At 35.0% G+C, this 20,056-nt stretch overlaps 1 pseudogene; it reads left to right on the top strand.

The window, feature by feature from the left end:
- LOC100925123 overlaps window positions 1-18,190 on the top strand; it is a 34,377-nt pseudogene extending 16,187 nt beyond the window's left edge.
- Window positions 18,191-20,056: the final 1,866 nt, after the last annotated feature.

The following is a 20,056-nucleotide window of genomic DNA, read 5'->3' as shown; positions in this document are numbered from 1 at the left end:
TTATTATATTTCACTTAGGCATCATAAACCCCTTTGAGCAGTCTATTGACTTCAACTAGTGACTGTTCAATTGTGTTGTTGAAGCCCATGAACTCCTCAGAATGCTCTTAAATGCATAAAATACAAAGCACTTTAAAAGAAATTATGTTAAAATATAGTTATAGAATTATTAAGCAAGCACATTCATGGAGCCCAAATTAAAGGGGTCCCTGATCTAGGCAGTCTATGATCCAGAATCCTAAAAATTCTGACTGAATAACAATGATACTCATGCTCCTGAATCCTGCAACATAAGATGATCTATTAATTCTCCTATGAAACTATGTTTATTATTGTTTTTAGGTACACAGTAACCGTAATTAAAAGAAATAGTAACAAAATTTTAATTTGCCATATACTGTGTTCTACATTGGCATACATAAATGATTCAAAATAGACAATTATACACTTTTAGATAGAGCCCTTGAAAAACATCTTCTAGGAAGACTTTTTCTAAACCACTCTGCTTCTCACTATTACCAATTATTAGCAAATACTTTCATGACTTAATTGCTTGGAATAAATGAAGATGATTTTCTGCCCCCCCCCTCCCCTTTTCTAACTGGCCTAATAGCTTCCAGGGTTACTTCTCATCTCTTTATTACTGACTAACAGCAATCCCCTTTCTACAAGTCGTGTCAGCACTCTCAAATAAACAACCCCTAGATTTAAGACAATTCATCTGAAATATTTATAAAAGTGTCTGCAAGGCAAACACCTTGTTTATTTATTTTTTTTAAATCAAGGTTATTTTCTGTCACTTGGTCCTATTCTCACCAGGCATATCATCAGATATCTGTAAAAATGCTTATAGTAGAATGTGTTTCCTCTGACTGCCTCAGAAAGCTGTAAATTATTCTGTTAATGGTTTGAGTCTTTCCTTTTGGACTTTTTCCATGGTGGAGACGAGAATGAATTCCAAAGTCACACTGGACTAAGTGTTTTTAGAATCCTATGTACTAATTTGGGAATTTATCTGCTAAAAGTACTTTTCTTCTTACTTTTGTAAGGCAATTAGATTAAGTGACTTGCCCGGAATCACACAGCTAATAAGTTTTGTGTCTGAAGTTGTATTTGAATTCAGGTCCTCCTGACTCCAGGACCAGTGCTCTATCCACTGTCTCCTCTAGATGCCCTTATTTGTTGAAAGTACTAAACAGTTCCTTGGCTTGAAGTTATTAGAGCATTCCATGGGTATAATTCTGTGTAGTGATAGAGTTGAATTGTTTTAATAATGTCTGACTCTTCATGATGCTATTTTGGGAAATGGCAAATTGCTCCAGTATCTTTCTCCAGCTAATTTTAGAGATGAGGAAACCAAGGCAAGCAGGATTTAGTGCCCTGACCAGAGTCACATAGTTAGTGTCTGAGGCCATATTTGAATTTATGAAGCTGAGTCTTTCTGATTCCAAGTCCAACTGCTTAGCTGCTCTGATAGAAGCAATATGGCATATAGTGTTGGACCTGCAGAGGGGAAGACTTAAGTTTAAATTTCCTTTCTTGATACTCATAGCTCCATGACTCTATGTCTCAGATATTTCTATTCCTTGTATCCCATATGTTGTTGAAAATCTGGGATGCTTCTCTTATTCTTGGTTTTCAGTGAATATTTGTACCAAAAATCACTCTCTTGCCTCTTACCAAATGCTTCAACTATAGGCCAAATTTAGGAGGATGCCTCTTTTAAATGCTACTAGCATGCAGATTGATAAGGGCCATCTTTGCTTTTGTATGTATGCTTTGTTATATTCAGCAGTTAGATTAATATAATCATTCAGAATCAATTGTATGAAATGGGAGATGTTGACACAGGCCTGCCCAGCATGGCATGCCTTCATCAGAGAAGGTACTGTGCCCTATGAGCAAAGCAGAATTGAATTAGCCCCCCCCCAAAAAAAATGGTACATATACAAAATTAGAGAAGCTACCCCAAATGTTCATAAGAAAAATTTGTGTCCAACCTGTGGCAGAACATTCCCAGTTCCTATTGGTCTGATCAGCCACAGTCAAACACACTGCAACTAGGCTCTAACATAATGAGGTAATTTTAGTCCTCGTCAAGTATGAAGGACAACAACAACCAACCAACATTTGTTCATTCATAGAACAAACATTTATGAAATATAAACTACGTGTAATAAAAATGAGATACAATCCAGCCTTGATCTCTGCCTTTCCTCTGTTGATTACCTCCAATTTATCTTGTTTGTAGCTTATTTATCCATAGTTTTTGTGTTTTGTCTCCTCCATTAGACTGTGAATTCTTCCAGGGTAGAGAATGTCTCCCATTTTCATATCTCCAAGGCTTAGCACAGTGTTTCATATATAGTAGTTGTTTAATAAATGATTTTTGACTAACAGTTTTCAGGAAGCTTTCAGTCCAGTAGAAAGAAAAAAGACAAAATGATGAATCACTATTATTAGGCACTTAATAAATGTTGATTGATTGATACATGACAAATGCATTAAATAACTGCAAAATAATGAGTTATCAGAGATCTGACTGAGATGTTCATTACTGATAGGGAGGATCCAGGACATTTCCTGGAAAAAGAATGTTTCCTGGAGGTGATTTAAGCTGGAATTTGGGGAATGGTTGGAGTTTTAATGGAAGAGAGAAGAAAATAAAACAAATTAGGTAGAGGGCATTTATTGAAGGGCATACCATATTTGGGGGAAGAAGACAGCATCTTGACATTCTGCTTATAGATTCAATTAAGGCTTCACCAATATAGAAGAATGAGAATTAAGTAGACTTTAGTTTGCCAGGAAGGACCCTGAATCAAGTTATAGATTTATAGAAAAGTACAATGAATAGCAATCACAGCCCTAACTCAAACCATTAAAACATCATTGAGACAAAGTCCTTAAAACTTGGAATTGTAATTGTATGATCAAGTAACACTGGCTCCTGATCTTTTACATTACTCCACTGACAAACCTCTTTTTACACTGATTTTGCTCTGTTCTCTCAAAGATTTTTAGACATTTTCGGGGATGAAACTCTACAAACGCCTGAAGAGAGCCTGTAGAACCTACTGATTTCTTAACTACTTAACCATTCCAACCACCATATATCCCCAAGTCAACAATGATTCTGAAGAAGAACAAATGCTTCTTCTTCAAATTAACTAAGAGTATTTGTTCCAAAAAACCTTATCTCTGTACTTATTAAATAATGTGTGATCTAAGGAAATCCTACCTACTAACTATCCTATATTCAGTCATACTCCAAAGTCTCTATGGCCAAGAAAAGTGACCATATATATTTGATAGAAACAGATTCCTTTCTCTTTAAGTTTTAGCTAATGGTACATTACCCATTTCTTGTTATATCCATTTGAAATAAGTTATTGGGTTAGTGAAAGGAAGCAGATTTGTGGACTGAATCTTTTCTGTCCTGGCTTATGACTATTCCCTTGCATAATAGTATACTTGTTTGTGGCAGCCCTTCTTGCAGTGGCAAGAATTGGAAACTGAGTGGATGACTATCAGTTGGAGAATGGCTGAATAAATTATGGTATATGAATGTTATGGAATATCATTATTCTATAAGAAATGATCAGCAGCATGATTACATGAACTGATGCTAAGTGAAATGAGCAAAACAAGGAGATAATTGTACACCACAACAACAAAACTATATGATAATCAATTCTAATGGATGTGGCTTTTTTCAACAATGAGATGATTGAGACCAGTTCCAATAATCTTGTGATGAAGAGAGCCATCTACACCCAGAGAGAGGACTATGGGAACTGAGTGTGGACCACAGCATAGCATTTTCACTCTTTCTATTATTTGTTTGCATTTTGTTTTTTTTTTCCTTCTTGATCCAATTTTTCTTGTGCATCAAGGTAATTGTATAAATATGTATGCATATATTGGATTTAAAATATATTTTAACATATTCAACATGTATTAAATTATCTGCCATCTAGAAGAGGGGGTGGGGAGAAAGGGGAAAGTTTGGAACACAAGGTTTTTGCAAAGGTGTTGAAAAATTACCCATGCGTATGTTTTGTAAATAAAAAGTTTTAATTTTTAAAAAAGAAAAAATATATTTTTGTAAATTATGCTTTCCTGTGTTTTCTCTTCATTTACTCTTCTTTGGGAGAAAAAGAAAATATGTGCTATTATCCAAGGATCTGAAAAAATCTGATGTGACATAATTCAAGCATATTTAAACACTGAACTCTCTACCCTCTTTGTTTACTTTGTATAAGATTATTTTCAGGGACATATTTACTTTGACTTCTCCAGTTCTTTTCCATGAATATCATATCTGGGGTCACCTAAACATTGTGTTCTTACTTATCTGCCTTCAAAAAAAAAAACAACTTAGTTTGATTAAGCAACTTCTGAATACAATAGAAAATGTTCATTAAATTTCCTCACAACAATTTGGGTTAAAACTCAAAATCACCATGACAAGTTTATGAAGTAGATATAAATAAAGATAAGTCTGTGAAGGTTGATTCTCAGAGACAAATCACATGATGTGGAATGAAGAAGTGATACAGTATTTGGAAGAGTTGGCCTTGAAGTCCAACATACCTGAATTGCTATCCTGCCTATATCCATGAGTACATAGTCAAATCATTTAAAAACTCAGCCTCTCAAATACTTTAGATTATAAGGTTATGTATGGATTTAAAATGGAGGCAAGTCTTTCTCTGAGATAAGTAGCAGAAATTCCACCCCGCCCTAACCTCTGGAAATCATAGTGTATTCCGTTCTGTTGGCATTGTTATGCTTTCAAGTGGAAGGTGTAATTTTGGGCTGATAAACTGGATCATAGTATTAAAGTCCTCCATATTATGCTCTACTCAGAGTTAATATTAATATGTGCAACTGAAGTGACTGTCATTATCTGGATGACTCTGGAAATGTAATTTAAAATCCCTAGATCTCAATTTCCTCATCTGGGAGAGGAAGGAATAGGCTAGATAACTTCTGGTATCTTTTCTACTCTGTTGTTGATGTTCAATTGTTTGTCTTGTCTGACATTTTGTGGCATTATTTGGGTTTTCTTAGCATAAATATTAGAATATCCACCTCATTTTTACCAGTGAGGAAACTGAGGCAAATTAAGTTAAGTGACTTGCCTAGAACCACAGAGCTAGTAAATGTCTGAGGCCAGATGAAAGACAAAACATAAAGAGAGAGCTGGCATCCGAGATGAGCATAAAGGGAAGTGAGTAAGAAAAAAAGTGATCAGGAAGAAAAGTCTGGCTGGAGCTTCTCAAAAGGTGAAGAGTAGAGAATACAGATCTAAAGAAATAGTTAACATGTTAATCGATACAAAATATTTTCACTGTATTTGGGGGGAAATTGTTTTAGTATGCTTATTTTCAAATTGCCATCGCTAAGAAAACAGCTCATTTAGCATAATGTGGTGACCAAAAACCCCAAGATGATCTTCGGCTGCATTGGCAGAGGCAAAGTATCCAAAAAAGGGAAGTGATAGCATTGCTTTGCTCTCTACCCTGGTCAGAACATATCTGGAATATTTTGCTCAGTTCTGGGTGGTTTTCCTATTATGGTGTAATACCGTGCCATCAGTCTTCTTGTTTTTTTTTACATGTCATTCCTTCTCCTAATGGTACTTTCACAGGCTTCTGAACCCTTACGTTTACTATTTTCACCTTGTCTCTTGGATTTCTTGTCTTCCTTCATGATCCAGCTAAAATCAAGGTTTCTAAAAGAAGCCTTTCCTAATCCTCCTTAATGCTAGTTAGTGTCTTCCCTCTGAAACCCAGTTTTTTCTTTGTACTTCTTGTTCATGCATGGTTGTTTGCATAGTGTCTTCCCTATTAGACTGTGAACTCATTTTTTTTTTTTTTGCCATTCTTTGTGTCTCCAGTGATGGAGTGACCAGTACATAGTAGATATATTTTTTTAAATGATTGTTGACTTTATAGAAGAGATTCTTAGTCAGATTCAAGTTAGACTAGATGATTTATAGAACCCCTTCTAAAGTTAATTCTATGAAGTATATATAGAATACATAGGTAATAAGGAGCAGAAGAGAAGCTAGAACTTAACTCTTGTTACTACCTGACATGAGGCAGTCCTACTGTCATTGTATTCTCCACTCTGCATCTCCCACCCCAAAATTCTCACATTGATTCTTTCAAAGAGCTTTATTCTATACCTTATACAAAGAAACCTTGTATGTGGTCCTCTTATTATTTAGAAAATACATTTAGAAATGATCCTATTCTCTGAAAACTTGTTATTATCATAACTAAGATATCACAATACATTATGTGTTATTTTAAAAATTGGTTTTAATTTGGCATATGCATCTGAGATCTCAATGAAAGAATTGAACTTATGAGATTCAGAACAAAGAAGAATGATTTGAGTCTCAAAAAAAGTTTTAAAAACCTGTGCTGTATATATATATATATATATATATATATATATATATATACACCCACATATATATGCATATAAAAGTATATAGTACATATATGTATGTTTATATTGAACTATATATGAATATGTACAATATATGTATATATGTTGCTTGAGCCTCATTGAGGCAGCTTCTATTCACTGAGATTGTTGTTTGTTATTCATTCTCAAACAACCGTGACACATCAGTGATTTGGATTTGAGTGAGTGAGGGCTTAAAAAAGGCCAATGTTTCCCAATGCATCCAGGGCCATGTCTCTTTGTCCTGATCTGTTTCTGGCCACTGGGGAGAAAGGGAAATTGGAGACCTTGCTCAGCAATTCCTCACTGAAATCAAATCCACCCAATTCACTTGCCTGTCATGGCATCACCTCCCTGATGTCATGATCTTCTTTGAGAACAAAAGACAAACAACATGTTTTTTTTTAAGACTTTGTGTTCCAAGATTACACGATGGTCAATTCTGATAGATGTGGCTCTCTTCAACAATGAGATGGTTCAGACTAGTTCCAATGGTCTTGTGATGAAGAGCCATCTCTATCCAGAGAGAGGACTGAGGGATCAGTGTGATTCACAACATAGCATTTTCATTCGTTTTGTTATTGTTTACTTGCATTTTATTTTCTTTCTCATTTTTTCTGGTTTGATTTGATTTTTCTTGTGCAGCAAGATAATTGTATAAATATGTATGCATATATTACATTAACATATATTTCTACCATGCTTAACATTTAAAAAAAATTTTTTTAAAGACTTTGTGTTCCAATTTTTTTCCCTCTTTTCCATCCTTTCCTCTTCCCCAAGACAGCAAACAATCTGATCTAGGTTAAATATATGCAAACCACGAGAAAGAAAAATACAAACAAAAAAGGTGAAAATACTATGCTTTAATCCATATTCATTCTCCAGAGTTCTCTCTCTGATGCAAATGACATTTTCCAAACCAAATTTATTGGAATTGCTTTGAATCACCGCAGTGTTGAGAAGAGCCAAGTCCATCATCACATAATCTTCTTGGTGCTGTATACAATGTTCTCTTGATTCAACCAGTAAACATTTATTAAGTACCTACAATGTGCCAAGCACTATGTTAAAACATTGAACATACAAGAAGAGGGAAAAGATAGTTTCTGCCTTCAGGGACTTTATACTCTAATGAGACCATAGCTATAAAACTAGAATGGACTTCAGAGACCAGATAGTACAACCCCTTCGTTTTATAGATCATGAAAAGTGAGACCCAGGGAAAATAAGTGAATTGACCAAAGCCACCCAATTAATAAGTGTCAGTTGTGGAATTGGGACCCGGCTTCCTGGACTCCAGATTCTGTGATCTGTTAATGTCAATTGGTTTACTTCACAAAAATATTATGTCAAAAAATACAGAATCTGGCACGCCAGGAAGTTCAATAAATATTGGGTAATGGGATTTCATGTCTCCCTCCTTATTCCATACTATAACCTCTCTGGCTATCCCTACATGTTGCATTCTTTTGGGGACTCTGTTAGCAGCTGCTAAAACTGATAAAGTTACCCATTTCCAGAAATTAATGGATGCTAAAGCTTCTTAGACATACATAGCTCCTGTGATGGAAAATTCAGAAACTCTGGCATGTCTATGGCAGAGTATCACTTCAGTGCCTTCTCAAAAGATAGTATACACTTGATGAATCTATAACTAAGACCACTGTGGCTTCTTCCTCATAAATTTTAAGTTTAATTCAATCTGGGAAATTTTATAAGTAGCCAAAGTTAGAAATGCTACCTTTAATATTATTTTTTTTTGAGACCAAATTTGTGATTTCATCAGTGTAGGAATTTCTTCCACCAATACAAGTTAGAGGCTTCTCTGCAACCCATAGTCTTTCAAAGATGCCTGAGACACTGGAAAATTAAAGGTTTTGTCCAGGTTCATGTAGCAAGTTTGTAGCAGAGATAGAACTTCCCAGATCCTCCTAGCTCTATAGCCATCTCTTTATCTTCTATATCATGTACTCTTAGCTTTTGTAATGTTAAAAGGCATAGAGGTCCTCTACTGAGTAATAAACTTGAATCAAATTTGATTTAAAAAAAGGATAGATTGTGATTTGCACCACTGGAATGATCACTGAAATGTGAAGTTGGTTGGGTATTGGTGCTTTGTTGAATCCATCACTTATTTTTGGAGCTATTCTCTTTGTAACCCTGTAGATTTTTCTTTTTTTTTTTTTTTTTTTTCATTTTCTCCTTATTTTATTTTTTTAAAAAATTAACATTTTCATAGATGGCATGAAACAGGAGAAAGAACTTCATTGCAAGTGGAACCATGAATCTCTATTAATTAGACGTTGCTTTTCAAGTACACAATAAATTTAATATATAGCTTTCAAAATTTTCCTGCTTGTCTATATTCCTTCAGGCCTTTTATTCTCTTTTTATTTGTTTTGGTGGGGGTGGGAGGGAAAGACCTGCCCTTACCTCTGTATTATTCCTATTCCTTCCATTGAAAAGGGAAAAAAAATTCTTATAACAAATATACATAGTTGGAAAAGCATTTTGAAATCATTCCTTCAAAAGTCATTAACTGTATGCAACAACAGATGTAAAAATACTATAGGCCTATGCCTATCTTGAAGAAGTGAACGAAAATACATATATAAAAATGTATGTATTATACTTAAATATATATATTATACTTATATATGAAAAAGTGAGAGGGAAAGGAGAGAGAGAGAGAGAGAGAAAGAGAGAGAGAGAGAGAGAGAGAGAGAGAGAGAGAGAGAGAGAGAACAGCTTTTCTCTTAGTGATAAAGAGCTGAAGACTAAGGGGGTGCCCATTAATTAGGGAATGATTGAATAAATGATGATACATGAAACAAATGGAATACTTATCGTGTCATACAAAAGAATAGCATCAGAAATGTAAGAAGACATGTGATTTTTTTGCAGAAAGGAATGAGCAGAGCCAGAACAATCTATACAATGATAACTACACCCAAAGCAATGACTGATTGTGATTTCAGGCAACCAATGCTACCCTATACTTGATAGAGAGATGGTGAACATATATTTTTTTGGCCACTGTTATGGGCCAGAACTCTGTACTTAAAACAAAGATTCTTACAAGGTGCTAAGTGGAATTAATAAAACAATGATTATCTAGTTTAGCATGGTGATTAATAGTTCTCTAATTCAGTACATGTACTTAGTACTTAATATAGTTCTACAAGATTAATACTTATTCTACAAGATTCACACCTATAATGTAATTAAAATAGAGCATATAAAGCTGGGACAAACTCAGCCAGAGTCAGAGCTAGAAAAGACAAGAGGACTGGAGGTGGGAACTCAAGCTCTCAGAAATCAAGGAGAGACAGATTTATTCCATCTTCATCAGCCTTGTGGTGGCTGTCCTGTCCTGCTCCCCCCAGAGACCAAGGCCCATCTGAAGGGCCTCAAGTAAGCTTGCCAGGCCCCAGGCAAGGAGGTAATAAAGAATTTGGACTTTAATATGTGGCTATTCTTGTGTTGATTATTCTACTGAAAAGAAGACTGCTCCTGAGACCATTAGAAAATCAACAAGAACATTACAGGCCACAGTTGGGGCAGATAAATGATACAATGGACAGAGCATGATGACTGAAATTCTGATTTCAAACCTGGTCTCAGATAGACACTAGTTGTATGATCCTGAGCAAGTCACTTAACTCTGTTTGCCTCCATTTTCTCATCTGTAAAATGATCTGGAGAAGAGAATGGCAAAATATTCCAGTATCTTTACCAAGAATCCCAAATGGAGTAATGAAGAGTCAAACAAATAACAACACTACTGTGGGGGAAAAAAGTGTTGAACTTGGAATCAGGAAGATCTGAATTGAAATTGATCATGGTTCTCAGCAGAGAAGCTACAAACACAGGGGTAAAGACTTCAATCCTAAAACACTGGGGTCTCTCAGGACCTGACCACACCCACCAAACACCCAGAATGAATCAATACACTCTCAGTCTTAGAGTGGCCGCTGTGCAGGCAGCACAGCCATTGCTGTTCCACTGTTGCTTCCTTGCTACCTCCGGTAGTCTGTAGAGGAAGCTTGGTAACACCATACATACTGCCCAAAAAGCAGATCGCATTTGCTTTTTTTGTTTGTTTGTTTTCTTTTATTCTTTTTTGTCAAAATAAGCAAAAAATTAAAGCACACTCTAACTACAGATAGCTTCTATATGGATAGAGAGCAGACTTCAAACCCTGAGGAGACTAAGAACAGAGTGTTTCCAGATGAATCCCCAAAGGAAGATATGATCTGGTCCCCATCACACAAGACTCCCATAGAAGAAATTAAAAAGGCTCTTACAAGAGAGTAAGAAGAAAAATGGGGAAAGGAAAGGGAAGTTTGGCAAGAGGGTCTGGATAAGTCATCCCACTCATTTAAAGATAGAATGGATAAAGAAATCAAATCCTTGAAAAACAGAATTAGTGAATTGGAAAAGGTAAACAATTCCAAGGAAAACAGAATTAGTGAATTGGAAAAAGAAAATAGCTCTCTAAAAAATAAAATTGGAGAAATGGAAAAAATTTCATAGAACAAAACAGCTCATTTAAAAACTCAATTGGTTTGATTATATCAAATTAAAAGACCTTTGTACAAACAAAACTAATGCAAAAAAGATTAGAAGGGAAGCAACAAACTGGGAAAACATTTTTACACTTAAAGATTCTGAAAAAGGCCTAATTTCCAAAACATATAGAGAATGGCATCTAATTTATAAGAAATCAAGCCATTCTCTGATTGATAAATGGTAAAAGGATATGAACAGACAATTTTCAGATGAAAAAATTGAAGCTATTTCTACTCATATGAAAGGGTGTTCCAAATCACTATTGATCAGAGAAATGAAAATTAAGACAACTCTGAAATAACACTACATACCTCTCAGATTGGCTAAGATGACAGAAAAAAATGATAACGAATTTTGGAGGGGATGTGGAAAAACTGGGACATTGATACATTGTTGGTGCAACTGTGAATGGATCCAACCATTCTGGAGAGCAATTTGGAATTATGCTCAAAAAGTTATCAAACTGCATACCCTTGGACCTACCAGTGTTATTACTAGGCTTATCTCAAAGATATCTTAAAGGAGGGAAAGAGACCAATATGTGCAAAAATGTTTGTGGCAGCCCTTTTCATAGTGGCTAGATACTGGGCATTGAATGGATATCCATCAATTGGAGAATGGCTGAATAAATCATGGCATATGAATGTTATGGAATTTTATTGTTCTGTAAGAAATGACCATCAGGATGATACAGAGAGGCTTGGTGAGACTTACATGAATTGATGCTAAGTGAAATGAGAAGAACCAGGAGATCATTATACACTTCAACAACAATACTGTATGAGGATGTATTCTGATGGAAGTGGATATCTTTGACAAAGAGAAGATCTAATTCAGTTACAATTGATCCATGATGGACAGAATCAGCTACACCCAGAGAAGGAACACTGGAAAATGAATGTGGACTGCTTAAATTTTTGTTTTTCTTCCCAGGTTATTTTTATCTTCTGAATCCAATTTTTCTTGTGCAACAAGAGAACTGTTCAGTTCTGCACACATATATTGTATCTAAGATATACTTTAACATGTTTAACATGTATGAGACTGCCTGCCATCTAGGGGAAGGGGTAGAGGGAGGGAAGGGAAAAGTCAGAACAGAAGTGAGTGCAAGGAACAATGTTGTAAAAATTACCCATACCTATGTTCTGTCAATAAAAAGCTATAATTAAAAAAAAAGTAATTATGAAAAAAATTGAAGCAATTTTCTCTGAAAAAGGCATCATTTCTCAAACATATAGAAAACTGAGATAAATTTTTAAAAAACAAGAGCCATTTCACAATTGATAAATAATGAAAAGATAAATTTGTACATGAAGTAATCATAGTTACCTATAGTCATATGAAAAAATGCTCTAATTTACTATTGATTGGAGAAATGCAAACTAAAATAATTCTGAAGTACTATCACATACTTATCATAAGATTGGCTAATAGGACAGAAAGGGAAAATGATAAATAGTGGAAAGGATGTGGGGAAAAATAAGACATTAATGCATTGTTGATGGAGTTCTGAATTTATTCAACCATTCTATTGAGCAATTTGGAACTATGCCCAAAGGGCTATAAAACCACTACTAGAGATGTATCTCAAAAGAGATTAACAAAAACAAAAAAGAAAAGGACCTACGTGTGCAAAAAGTGTTTCTAACAATATTTTCTTGGGGGCAAGGAATTGTAAATTGAGGAGATGCCTGTCTATTGGGGAGAGGCTGAATAAATTGTTATGTGTAATTATGATGAAATACTGTTGTGCTATGAGAAATAATGAGCAAGATGATCTCAGAAAAGTCTGGAAAGACTTCCATGAACAAAGTGAAAGACTTCCATGAAGCAAAGGGAAATGTACTGTGTACAAAGTAACAGCAACATTGTAAGATGATCATCTGTGAATGACTTAGTTATTCTCAGCAATACAATGATCCAAGACAACTCTATAGGACTTACTTATGATAAAAAATGCTATCCATACCCAGAGAAGGAACTGTCTGAATGCAGATTAAAGCATACTTTTTTTTTTTTTTTTTGCTTTATTTATTTTTCATGAGGGTTTTTTGTTTTTTGTTTGATTGGGTTTTGGTCTGTTTTCTTTCATAACATGATTGTTATAAGAATGTTTTTCATGACTACACATGTATAACCTATATTGAATTGCCTGCATTCTCAGTGAAGAAGGAAGGAAGGGAAAGAATCTGAAGCTCAAAGTTTAAAAAAAAGAAAAAGAATGTTAAAAATTTTGAAATTGAAATGAATTTGAAATTGAAAATGAAAACATTTTTCATGTAACTGGACGAAAATAAAATGCTAAATTAATTAATTAATTAAAAAAAAGAAATTGATCATGGGTAAATCAGCTTCTTTGTTCCTGTTTCCTTATCTGTAAAATAAGAAGGATAATACCTCTTGGAGATGTTCTGAAGATAAAGATATTTATAAATTAGTGCTTTGCTAAACTTAAAATGTCATATAAATCCTATTATTAGCGAATAATTATTAGCTTTGTTTGGAGTTAGGAAAGCCTGTTTCTGACATTTAACTAGATGTAAACTCTGAACAAATTATTTAATTTCTCTGGGCCTCAATTTCTTCATATGCAAAATGGGAGTGGGGGAAGATAGGGTTCAGTGATTTATTCCAGCTTTAAATATGATTTGTGATCTCTGATTACATATCCTTTGTTACTTCGCTCACCTTTCTACCTCATGCTTGGTTGCTATATTTTTTCTTTTTTCCTTCTGGGAAATAAAATCTCAAGGTTAGCAACTGATTTAAGCCTCTAGTTTTCAGTCATTGAATAATTTAAAAAAAAAAATTCAAAGAACATGGGTAAAGATGACAGTAAACCAGTATACGCAATGAGCAATATTTCATTAAACCCGTCAGGCTTCCATAAAAGAATCATCATGTCTTTATGGTACTCTTGCCATCTCCCTCCTTTGAATCTTCATGGCAAATGACATTTGGAATGGTTTCCAGAGCTATCTATATGAATTTTTCTGTTCAGTATATTCAGGTTTATTAGTAATTGATGTGCTGCATTTCCTTCCTCTGCCTTGGTAGCCTTTGGGAGTCAATTCATCAGAAAAACTGGTTCTACAGCATTTTATTAACAGCTTCCGGCATCTACTGTCTTGGACATTTGCCCTCGATATTTTTAAATGAAGATTTTTATTCTGATTTGTTGCCTATATAATAAGGAAAGATTCCTGTGGGAACTGCGAGGTGTCTGGAGGAGAAAGAAAAGAAACAAACATGAGCTTTGAGATGTAGATTCAAGGGAAGAAAAGAAATGGTTGGATGAGACGCTTAGGGGAGGGAATAGGGGAGATATTGGGGTTGGGAAAAAGATGTATTTCTAATGCAGCACCAATTGCTATAGGTTTAATGCCCCTCAATGAATGATATCTCATTCTTTCTCTATTCCCAGGGGTTGTAAATAGCTTTTTGTCCAGGTCCTTTTATTCAGAGCTAATCCTTTCCCACCATATTGACACTTGCTTGGTTTGATCTGCACAGTCCCTAATTAAATCATATCTATGGATCTCCAAATTTCCCACATCCCTTTTTGTTTAGACTAACCAAAAATGGCCATGTTTCTGCCATAAAAGCTCTATCAGGACTGAGTTCAACGGGAATAAATTATTGAAGTAAAACTTTGATGTGAATCAATGTGGCATAAAGATAGAGAGCCGGTGTCAACGCTGGGTTCATCTTCTGACACATCCTGGCTATCATTTAACCTTCAGTGCTTGAGAGTAAAGGTTTTCTCATCTGGGAATCTCCTAAACTAATAAACGTCTATGCTATAAAATTCTGATAAACTGATAGGCAAAGAATTTTGATTGTGAACTCCACTTCAGCTATTTTGTGACTGCAGCCAGTCACTTCTCTAAACATTAGTTTGTTTACTTATCTACAAAATGGAGACAATGATATTTGCATTGAATGTATATAGATCCTTTTAAAATGTCATATATAATTATTTTACCTACAGCTATGAATTCCCATTGAGGGAAACTCTATCTTCCCCACTTGTGTAGAGTATCATCTTCTCTGTCATCAACTTGAAGTTTTAGAGAGTGTCTTGAGGACATTACAAGATTAAGTGACTTTTTAAAAATAGTATTTTAATTTTCTCAATTATATGTAAAGCCAATTTTTAGTATTCAATTTTTACAAGTTTTTTTCTTAAGAAGCAATTAGAGTGACTTGCCCACAATCACACAGGTAGTTAATGTTAAATATCTGAAGCCTGAATTTGAATTCAGGTCTCCTGACTATAGGGTGGGTACTCCATCCACTGTGCCATCTTACTGCCTCTTCACAGTGCCATCTAGTTGCCTCTACATGATTTTTAAATTCCATTTTTTCTCCCTCTCTCTCCTTTCCTCCCCTCTTCCTAAAAAGGTAAGCAATTTGATATGGATTTAATATGTGTAATTACATAAAACAATTTCCATATTAGTCACAGTTATGAAAAAACAGACCTAAGGGGGAAAAAAGATAAATGATAGTTGATCATCACATAGTATTGCTGCTGATACTGTGTTATGATGTTTTCCTGGTTCTGCTCATTGAATTTGCATCAGTTTGTACAAGTCTTTCCAGGTTTTTCAGAAATCTGCCTGCTCATCACTTTTTATTGTACAATAATATTCCAATATATTCATAACCACAACTTGTTCAGCCATTCCCCAATTGTTGGGCATCCTTTCAATTTCTAATTCTGTCACCACGAAATGGGATGATATATTTTTGTACATAAGGGTTCTTTTCCCTTTTTAATGATCTCTTTGTGACAGACCTAGTAGTGGTATTGCTGGATCAAAGGATATGTATACTTTGATTGCCCTTTGGGCAAGTTCTAAATTGTTCTCTAGAATGATTGAATCAGTTTGTTGAGTCAGAGCCCAGGACCTACTCAAAATTATGTATCTAGCTCAGGAATGTGGACCAGTAAAACCTCTTATCTGTTGCTGCTTATTTGTTTCCCATCCAGACTTCTTCTTTGTCTTTTTTTTTTTCTTTTAACTACATGCAGACTTCTTACCTGTTTCCTCCCCTAAATAACAATATCTTGCTAAAAGACATCCTGGCTTCTTCTTTATCTTTCACATTTTACAACCTTGTAAGTTCAGCTTGCAGACTAAAGGTCCAAAATTTCAGTATATAAAACTCTCCCAAACATTTTCTAATTGCCACATTCTCTCAGAGTTTGGTCTGCTTTGGTGTTAATAAAGATTTTTGTGACTATAAGAGAATTTCTTGGGATTCTTTCAAACTATGAGCCATGACTCTCAGATACTTGAAGTTTACAACTCCACCAACAATGCCTTAGGGTTCCAATTTTCCCACATCCTCTCCAACAGTTATCATTTTTGTCCTTGTAGTACCTCAGAGTTGTTTTACTTTAGATATCTCTAATCAGAAGTGATGTAGAGCACTTCTTCATATAAGTATAGATAATTTTGATTTCTTCATCTGAAAATTTCCTGTTCATATCATTTGTCAGTTGGGGAATACCTTATATTCTTATAAATTTGCTCAGTTCTCTATATAATTGAGAAATGAAGCCTTTATTAAAGACACTTGGTGTAAAGATTGTTTACCAGTTTTCTGCTTTCCTTCTAATCTTGGTTATATTTGGTTTTGGTTTTGCAAAAGTTTTTAAATTTAATATAATCAAAATTATCCATTTTGCATTTTTTCTTGTTTGGTCACAAATTCCTTCTCCATAGATGTGACAATTTTTCTTCTAATTTGTTTATGGTTTCATCCTTTATGTTTAAATCATTTACCCATTTAACTTTATTTTGGTTATGGTCTATTCCTAGTTTCTGCCATACTAGTTTCCAGTTTTCCTAGCAGGTTCTGACAAATAATGACAAAGAGTTCTTATACCAGAAGCTGTGTCTCTGAACCTTATCAATTCCACTAATCTTTTCTATTTCTTAGCCAGTACCAAATAGTTTTGATAATTGCTTCTTTATAGTTTTACATTTCATACTGCTAAGCCACCTTCTTTTGCATTTTTCATCAGTTCTCTTGATGTTCTTGTCTTTTTGTTCTTCCAATAAATTTTGTTTTTGTTTTTCATTTTTTTCTAACTCTATTTTTTAAAAAATGTAGTTTGATTGGTATGGTCCTGAATAAGTAAATTAATTTAAGCAGAATTGTCATTTTTATTATGAGTTCAGCCTATACCTATGACCAATTGATATTTTTCCAATTGCTTAGATCTGACTTTATTTGTATGAAATGCATTTTATAATGGTGTTCATATATATAGTTTTGGAGTTTGCCTTGGCAGGTAGGTTCCCAATCTACAATTTTAAAGCCCCACTTTGCGGCATACCCCAAGAGGAGCCAGGCTGGACTGGCTGGACCATACCTGAACCAGTGCTGGACTACCTATAGTCAGGCTGACCTAGTCAGAAAAGAGAAGGCAGAGGGAGTCTTGTGGCTATGTTGAGGAGCCCCGCAGGGTCTGGGAGGTTGGGGTCGTCATCATGGGTCTAAGGGACCCACCCTGCCCAGCGTGAAGCTAACCACTTAGGCCTACAGCAAAATGGTGCTGCACAGGGCCAAGTATACCCCCTGCGTTGTCAACAGTTTACTGGTGGTCCAGAAGCAGAAAACCCATAAGGAGCAGCTCATGCACTGCTGCCTCAACCCATACAGACCATCTTCATGGATTCTATCCCCCTCATCCACCCTAGTGCTGGCCCCCATGCTCAAGGTGGCCCCCACTTTAATCTATTCTTGGTGCACAGACAGTAGCTATGTAATTGATGGTTATTATCAGGCTAATGAACTTGTAAAGGATAGCAGTTCAAACCAGATTACTGAGAAGGTAGACTGAATTGAAGAGGACTTCAATGGCACTGCACTCATTATGGTAGGCAACACAAAGTTTACAATGAAGTACATAGAGCCCACTATTCATGTGTAAAAGCATCAAGAAAATAAATAGCAGTGTAAAGATCTACACTATGATTTTTGTGAAGATTGGCTGGAAGCCTAGAGGATCTCAGCATCTCTCTTAGACAGCAGGTGCTATGAAACTCTTGTTTCATCTGAAATGATTGAACAAATGCAGAGATCAATAATCTATGTTAGAGAGAGATTCCATTGACTGATTTATGGGCATTTCCACTACACTGAAGAAGAAAAGAGAAATATTTTAAAATGTAAATAAAATAAGATCTCATACCTAGTATGGAAAGGGAACAATTTTAAGAAATGGCATGTGGCTTAAAAGAAGCAATGTGTCTAAGAGGTCATCTTTTTAAAACAAAGATCTCTAGCGATAATAAAAACTGTCAACTCTAGGTGTCCCTGTGAATTCTTTCTGTATGTTACTCTTACAGCTATTTTTGCTTGTCCAAAATTATTCCTATTAAACGATTTTAACTAATCTTTTATAATCTTAAGAGAATATTTTAAGATTAATGAACTATCTTTTCCCAAAAACCAAATCTTATCCTTTAATGAGTGTTTAAGAGATTTCTGAGTCCATACTATAATACAGTCTTAGGACCAGGTATGAAAATCTATAATGGATAACCTTAGTACCAAACCTACTACCCCAAGAAACTGTGCAAGTAAGGCATCTCTGTTAGAGCACTTGAATCTGTCTGGGATTATAAAACTGTACTACTTAAAGTAATATCATACTCAAAAAGTCACAGTAGGAATGAAGCTGTTGTCTAATTAATATTTAAAGTTGAGGGTAATATATAAGGTCAAAATGGGTTCACAATCTAGACATAAAAAATGATATTATAAATAAATTAGAAGAGCATGATAGTTTACCTCGCAGACTTGTGGAGGAGGAAGTTTTCTTCAGTGAGAAAAGAAGAACTAGAGATCATTATTGATCACAAAATAGATAATTTTGTAAAAAGTTTTTGTATAAACAAAACTAATGCAGACAAGATTAGAAGATTAGAAGGAGAAACTGGGAAAACATTTTTACAGTCAAAGGTTCTGATAAAAGCCTCATTTCTAAAATATATAGAGAATTGACTAATTTATAAAAAAAATCAAGCCATTCTCTAATTGATAAATGGTCAAAGGATATGACAGACAATCTTCAGATGAAGAAATTGAAACTATTTCTAGTATGAAAAGGTGCTCCAAATCATTATTGATCAGAGAAATGAAAATTAAGACAACTCTGAGATACCACTACACACCTCTCAGATTGGCTAAGATGACAGAAAAAAATGATGACGAATTTTGGAGGGAATGTGGAAAAACTGGGACATCGATATATTGTTGGTGCAACTGTGAATGGATCCAACCATTCTGGAGAACAATTTGGAACTATGCTCAAAAAGTTATCAAACTGCATACCCTTGGACCCACCAGGCTTATTCCAAAGATATCTTAAAGGAGGGAAAGAGACCAATATGTGCAAAAATGTTTGTGGCAGCTCTTTTTGTAGTGGCTAGAAACTGGAAACTGAATGGATGCCCATCAATTGCAGAATGGCTGAATAAATCATGACATATGAATGTTATGGAATTTTATTTTTCTGTAAGAAATAACCAACAGGATGATTTCAGAGAGGCCTTGTAATGCCATAGAAACTGAGCAAGACAGAGGTTAGAGACCAATTTAATAGCTTATTAAATGGAGAGATATACTGGGTCCAAAAGGATCTTGGTCCCAGGGTTGGACAAGACTATCATCTCAAAGAATCCAGCACTAAGTATCAGAGAGCAAGCTTTTTTATAGGATAACAAGAACAATGACATGATGGGGGAGGTACCTGGATGGGGATGACCTAATGGGGGGAGGCACCTAGGATGACATAATGGAGGGAAGTACTGGAGATGTTACTGATATTCTAATGATGTCTAAAATGGATAAACCTTTATCCCGTCAAACATTAAGGAATGACTATAACCTAAAGATATAAAACCTTTATCTCATCAACCATTTAAGAGGGAATGATTATAGCTTGGGGTTTTGGGGCAGAGCAACTGAGGTAGAC

This window comes from Sarcophilus harrisii, chromosome 6 (assembly GCF_902635505.1).
Source record: "Sarcophilus harrisii chromosome 6, mSarHar1.11, whole genome shotgun sequence".
Taxonomy (NCBI): Eukaryota; Metazoa; Chordata; class Mammalia; order Dasyuromorphia; family Dasyuridae; genus Sarcophilus; species Sarcophilus harrisii.
Note: the sequence above shows the minus strand (reverse complement) of the source record. Positions and strands in the feature narration are given on the sequence as shown.